Raw genomic sequence first — 5289 nt, forward strand, 5'->3', positions numbered from 1 at the left:
ATTCGAACTGAATTAATAGAAACAAATAAATAAATCCAACTACTTTTTACTGAAAGTTCCGTCTTTCGGGTGAAAAATCTACTATATTAATCTCTGGTCATAAATTCATATTTTTGGGCAAAAATATTAATACTGGTCTTAAGATTGAGCTATTATGATAAAATTTTCACATTTTCCTTCAAAAAGCATCCTATTGGGTCGAAAATTTATGTGTTTTGTTGAAAATTCGTCTTTTTTTGTTTTAAAATTCAACTTTTTGATTGAAAATTCGTTTTTTTTAATCAAAGAAGAATTTTTCCAAAGAAAAATTAAAATATTCCATTTTTAGATTGAAAATTATCTTTTTTGTCAAAATTTAAATATTTACTAGAAAATTGATGTATTTGTATAAAAATTCTTCTTTTTTAGTAGAAAATTAATCCTCTTGGATAAAAATGTAACTATTTGATCGAAAATTCATATATTTGATTAAAAAACGTCTTTTTTCGTAGGAAATTAATACTGCGGTTGTCTTAAAGTTTATCTATTGGGTTCAATGTACATGTGTTTCGTTCAAAATTCGATCTTATAGAAGAAATTAAAATTTTTAGGTAAAAAATGCAACGGTTTGGTTGAATATCAATTGATTTCATTTGAGGATTTGAATACATTGTTGAAAATTAAAATTACTTTTTGAAAAATTAATTTTCTTAATTGAACATTCATAGTTTTATTTAAAAAATCATCTCTTTGTTTGGAAATTAAACAGTTATGTTAAAAGTGTTTTTTTTGTTAAAACTGATATTTTAAATGAACATTTAACTGTATTAATTTAGTATCGACTTCTTACTTCATGCACATTACCGGAATCCTTCTCTGGACCCCCTCTGGTTCTTAGATTAGGACTTTATGCAACCTATTTGCACTTATGATTGACTCCGACTCGTACTGCAACTTTTATACTCGGCCGGAAAATTGCCACTAATGTTTCTTGTATCACATATAATTATTTTATCATACCAACATTATAAGTGCGATTTTAGGTACTGTGAATAATATCTAAAATAACACTTTCAGCCAAGGCTGTAAAATTTTTACTCAGGGTACAGCGTACTCTAAAGTGACTGACACTACGATCTAATTGACTGACGGACATTTCTATATGTACTTTATAGTACGATTAGAGCAGTGACCCCAACTTTGCCTCGTGTAAATAGCAATACTCGTCCTTTTTCTCAGGAATTGAATTGGATTGGATTGGATTTCCTCTCGAGTTTTTAGATTAGTACTCTATGCAACCTATTTGCACTTATTATCGACTGGCGTGATAAAAAATAATGTGTGACACTCGGCCCCTAAGAGGCACTGTGCCTCGTGTAAATTGCAATACTTGTCTTTCGTCTCGAGAATTGAACAGGATTGGATAATATTGAATTGGTTTGGATTGGATTCCCTTTCGAGTTTTTATATCAGAACTCTATGCAACCTATTTGCACTTATGATCGACTGGTATGATAAAAAAATAGTGTGTGATACTCAGCCCCTAAGTGGCACTTTGCCTCGTGTAAATTGCAGTACTTATCCGTCGTCCCGGGAATTTAATTGGATTGGAACTAATTGAATTGGAGTGGATTGGTTGCCTACTCGGGTTTTTAGATTAGGACTATATGCAACCTATTTGCACATATGGTCAACTGATGTGAAAAAATTGTGTTTGACACGTAGCCCTAAGTGTCACTTTGCATTGTGGAAATTACAGTATGAGTCCTTCGTCTCAACTTCGCCTCGATTCAGGACTGAGGACGTTGAAAATGCATCTGTTTTTGTTGCGTATTTAACTATTTTGTTGGAAGCTCCTCGATTTTAGTTCAATGTAACTGTTTTTCATTTGAAATAAAGATTTTTTTCTAGTTTAAAATATCACCTATTGCATTTTTTTTGACGACTCATCGTTTGTGGTTGAAAGGCCCCTGAAAAAAATGACGAAAAAAATTCAGTCGGAACAAATTACGTAAGATAATTGAGTGTGGGGGGACCAAAACTGACATATCCTAACAAACCAGAGAAAGTGATTTAGCATTTCAGAAAGAAAACTTTGCATTAACTATTCACAAACCCTAAAAGGAGTTTCAGGTATTGTAGAATCTTTCACAGTTTTATGGAGAGTATTGGGGAAATTTAAAATACTAAATTGAAGCAGGCTATTTTGATGAATAGAGAATATCTTCTGTTAAGATGGGCCTCTGGCTTTTGTCTACCATTTTTGAAAATTTTCTTTTGTTTTGTTTGCCTAGTAACTAGGAGTTTGTTCTTTTTTAATATTTTCAGTTTTTTTTCGGATTCACACCAAAATAATCCTAAATGTGTCTACAAGATCCATCGTTGCCTCGTCTTCAAAATAATCTGACAAAATCACTCTCATTCTCAGCCCTCTACTTGTACAAAGATTCAAAAAACTAGTAATTGTTAGTATACTTTTAGTACAGTCAAGTCAACATGGAGAAAAACAACGAAAAATGTATGAAAGATAATTCAAGCGGGTTGAAGAGTTACATTGAAAAAAGTGAAATCGTCCTAGTGAGGGACGTTACGAAAAGAAGAAAGTTTTGACAAACGTTCGAATTTTTTATACCCTTCAGGACCTTTCGAAAGTAAGCTTTGGGTTTGTGTCAATAGATGATAGTGGCAGTCGGTTTCAATGTGTCGCAGAAAAAGGGGATTGGTAAATACGTTGGATGCATTCAGATGATTCAACGAGAAAAGGGTCCAATCGCCTTTACGTAAAACATCAAAGGACATGTTTTTTTTACATTCAAAGTAAAAAAAATAAATTCTTTATTCTCAGATTGAAAAGGGCCATGCTTTCAATTCACTTAGAAAAATGTTTTTTTTGTTAACAACAAATGTGTTCAACCCAATACTAAAAATATAATTTTTGTGATTCAAAACAACATCTTTTTGGTGTTTACCTACTTCTGAATTTTAAAAACTAATTTGCCAAAAAGCTTATCATTGCATGTTAAATGAAACAAAAAAAAGAGTTTTTATTAAATTAAATATAAATTAATTAATCATCTTTTTAAAATTATGTAGATTGAAAAAACATAAAAATAAATCAAAATAACCTAAAATAAAATCCTATCTAAAAGAAGTGATATGACGATATGTATCGAAAATATAGCAATCGTTTTTATTAAAAACCGTATTGGCTTTTCATTACTTGAAGTCGTTTTATATCTTAAATTAAAAATTTTTTAAATTAAATATACAAGTTAACCCTTTTAGTAAGAAAAATCCTAGAAAACTTTATGCAAATTGAGAAACATTTGAGCCTTTTAACACTTTTTCCCGATTAAGTATAATCATACAAATTCGAAGATGACTTAAAATTTCTGAAAAAAATAAGTTTGTTTTCGTTTTCTTTTCACTGGAAATTCGCATTTTCAAATAAAACTCATCATCAAGTTTTGCAATTTTTAACAATTTAAGGTTTTGGTAACGTTCACAGCAAAAATGGGTACTTTCAACTACTAATTACCATCTTTAAAGAAAATTCATTATATTTTAAAAGTTCACAATTTTTAAATAATTTTATATTAAATTAGCATTTTAAACACATAAATAAGCATTTTCTAGAAGCATAATTATATTTCAAAGAATATTTTCAATTTGTAATAGTTTCAGGTTATATTAACGGTTTTCACAAGAAATCGGTTATTTTAAACAAAAATCATTAGATTCTAAACAAAATTCACAATTCTATAACATTGTCTGTTATGTTGACTTAGTAAATATTTTCTTGGGAAATTTCGAATTATGTTATATTTTTTCGTCCGAAATGGAAACTTTATTTTAGAAATCATTAAATTTTTAATTAAATTCGTGATTTTTTAACAATTTTAAGTTACGCTGAAATATATTAACTATCACATGTTTCTTTCAGAACCAATTTTGTTCATTATGTTGAAAAATTAACCACTTGGCTTAAATTTGAGCTACTTTGTACAAGAATAATTTTTTTATTATTCATAATTTCAATTAAAATTAATCTATTTGGTTGTGAACTGTTTTTTTTTATTCATACTTTGAGGTTCAAAGTTCAACTGTTTTGTAGAAAAATCATCTATTTAGATTACAAAATTTAACAATTTAGTACAAAAGTAAACTACTTAGTTAAAAATATACTTTTTTGTTAAGAATTCATATTTTTGGTTGAAAATATAACTGCTATGGTATAAAATAGAACTTTTCAAATAGAAATTGAACAATTTTGTTAGATATTCTTTTCTTGGTTAACAATTCTTTTAGTCTGAGTATTTAAATATTCCTTTATTAGAATATTTTTAGTTGCAATATTAACTATTACATCATTGTTTGAAAATTATTATTTTTTGTTTGTTGAAACTTCAGCTATTTGATAGAAATTTCAATAAAAAATATTTATTTATTTGAATTGAAAATTCAACGCTCTTAACTAAAATTAAACTCTGCTTTTTAGACATTCTTTTTTTTCGTTATTCCGAATCAATTTTTTATGTGAAAATGTAGCTATTCTATTTTTGAACTGAAATTATTAATTTATACGTTGAAAATTGAACTATTTGTTTAAAAGTACATGTATTTTCTTTACAACTTTTCTTTATTTTTGGAAGGCCAAATTATTTTGCTGAAAATTCCACTACATTTGTCATATTTTTTGTTTGAAAATGCAACTGTTGTGATGAAAATTTTTCCTTTTCGATTGAAAATTCACATCTTTTGACTAAAAATAAAATTTATTACCGAAAATTTTACTTTTCGTATTGAAAGCGCAGTTGTCTTACAAAAATTTGTCTTTTTGGCTTAAAAATAAAACAATAAATTAGTAGAAAATTTATATTTTTGGTTAAAAATTAAGCTACTTTAATACGAAATTCAACTTTTTGTTTACTAATTAAACTATTTATTTAAAAATTGTATCACTTTGTTCAAAAATTCGTTTTTATAGTGCCAAAAATTCATTCTTTTATCTGAATATGTAGCTATTACATTTTTGGTTCCCAATTTTTTCCTTTTTAACGTACAAATTTTATTATTTCTTTGAAAATTCATCTATTCATTTCAAAATTCATGTATTTTTTTAAAATTATTCTCTTTTCGTAGAAAATTAATCTTCTTCTTTAAAAATTGAGCTAGTTGATCAGGGAAAAAAACCATTTTGTTATAGGGTTATTTATTTTTCAGAAAATTGAAACTATTTTGTTTGAGTCAAATTTTTTGGTCGAAATTTTCACTATTCAATTTGTATAAGTATATATTAATTACATAATT

The 5289-nt window shown here is 27.3% G+C and overlaps 1 protein-coding gene across 1 annotated transcript in view; it reads left to right on the forward strand.

Moving 5' to 3' along the window:
- The first annotated feature begins 2329 nt into the window (after positions 1 to 2329).
- The window catches only part of LOC117178997 (mitochondrial pyruvate carrier 1-like), a 14903-nt gene continuing 11943 nt past the window's right edge, over positions 2330 to 5289 (forward strand). The window contains exon 1 of the mRNA XM_033370606.1: positions 2330 to 2630. The gene's annotated coding sequence lies outside the window, so the exon portion shown is untranslated. The remainder of the gene's footprint in view (positions 2631 to 5289) is intronic.

Source organism: Belonocnema kinseyi, chromosome 8, assembly GCF_010883055.1.
Source record: "Belonocnema kinseyi isolate 2016_QV_RU_SX_M_011 chromosome 8, B_treatae_v1, whole genome shotgun sequence".
NCBI lineage: Eukaryota > Metazoa > Arthropoda > Insecta > Hymenoptera > Cynipidae > Belonocnema > Belonocnema kinseyi.